Genomic DNA, 1,948 nt, shown 5'->3' on the forward strand with positions numbered 1-1,948 from the left:
AATGTAGCTATCATAAAAATTATTAGAGTTCACCAAAAAGCTAAAGTAATTTTTTTCAAATTCGGGATAATTTTTTATCCATTATGTAGGTTAAAAAGAAGAACTGCCCAAGTAACTTACTTATTATAAGTACATAACTACATACCTACTTATGACAATATGTATATGTCAAAGTGCCCTTTTAATGATTGGAAGTGGCTGTACTAAAATATCAATAAGTAGGTAAGTATTATTATTTCCCTTAAAGAGATCAGTGTACAAGCATAGACTAATTAGTCTATAGCACAAGCGTTAAGTATACGACACGCCTGTTCAGGGATTGTAAAAAAAATAAATAGATTTCTGTTGTTGAATGTACCACCTAGTTATTGTACAAAGTTTAGGATTACTGACTCTGTAGTTTACCAGTTTTAGAGAGGTCACGGGTGTGACGTGTTTGTAAGTAATCTTATAAAGCATTATCAAAGATACCTGGTCACGCCAGGGTCAAGCCGGTCCAGTTTCAAACACTTACGGTAGTCCTAATGACTTATGTAGCATGCGTTAGGTAACTAGGTACCTAACGGTGATCATCGTCATACACGATAGGCAGGAGGCTAAGTACCTACCTAGTTAGGTACAATTAGGTTCAGGTTCACACTCTATTAGACAATACTATTGAAGGTTACGTTTTCATGGTGAGGCTTCCTTATGTGTTGCTTTCCAATAATAAGGACATAAAGTACGGAGACATACCTAGATACGTAGACGTACATAACAAGTAACTTATAAGTTTCGATACTGGAGTACGATCTTAATGGAAGATGATAACTAAAATAACTAAAATAGATAAGTAGGTACTTCTGTATAATCTGAATACCTAAGTACTTAACTGTGAATATTATTATAGTAACGGTGGCTCTTCCAGGTAGCTCACTAAAGGTAATGGTGGATTAGTTTCGATAGACAAGGCAATGTGTTTGTGTTGTTAGAACAAAGGGTATTTTAAATTAAATGAAGTCGATATACACAATATATCGTACTTTTATACTGATTTAAGTAAAGTTTTGTAAGTATATTTACAGAAGTAAAATGTATATTGGTATAATATATAGAAATCCGAGTGGTGTGATGGATGGGAGCTTGACTCCCAGTCCTGGAAACGAGTGTTCTAGTCCTGCATGTGTCTGTGAATTCTTTTCAATTAAGGAAGTTGAGTACTATGGTGCCAGATGCTCTTGCGTTGCGGAAAACCCTGTGCATTCGAATTTCTGGAGGTGTGCAGTGAGCGCTTTTGCTCGTGCCGGGGCGATGCGGCTCCCGGAACACAGCCTGTCCCGCGAGTGCAAGTGTGCAGAGAGGGGAGTGCTTTAGCCGGCGCGACCGCCTATTGTTGGTTCTACCTATCTTCAAAATGTAAATTGATGCCGTATTACAGGTATGTTGGATTGTGTGTTTTATTGATAAAGTTCAGTAATTAATTACATTGTAAGATTGTCTTGTAAGTTTACCTCCTTACATGGTTCATACTAGTTGGTTAAGCGGACATAGATATCTATGTACCTAAGTTCATTTCCTACATACCTATATATTGCAATGGCGGGTAGGTGGTTGGTCTCACGCGCTGTCTCGAGGATTGTGTTACCATATATTAGTAATATTATTTATGCAACTATGTAAGTACGTCATGATTAAAATTGCTTATTTAAGTAGCTATGTACAGAGGTGTTCACCTGGTTATATGATTTTCGACAATTTTGATAAACAAGGCAAGGAATATATTAACAATGTTCTGAGAGAGAAGCTAATGCAGAGAGTACGAAACATAGAAGTTAGGGAAGTAAGAGGAAAAGAAGTTATGTGCAAAAGGAAAGGATGAAAGGGTTAGGTAAGGTTAGGCACAAAGAATAATATAATGCTAACATTTCAAAATGATAGTTGAAGGACAGTCGAAGAAGCAATCTGTTTG

The sequence above is a fragment of the Plutella xylostella genome, chromosome 4 (assembly GCF_932276165.1).
Source record: "Plutella xylostella chromosome 4, ilPluXylo3.1, whole genome shotgun sequence".
Classification (NCBI taxonomy): Eukaryota; Metazoa; Arthropoda; class Insecta; order Lepidoptera; family Plutellidae; genus Plutella; species Plutella xylostella.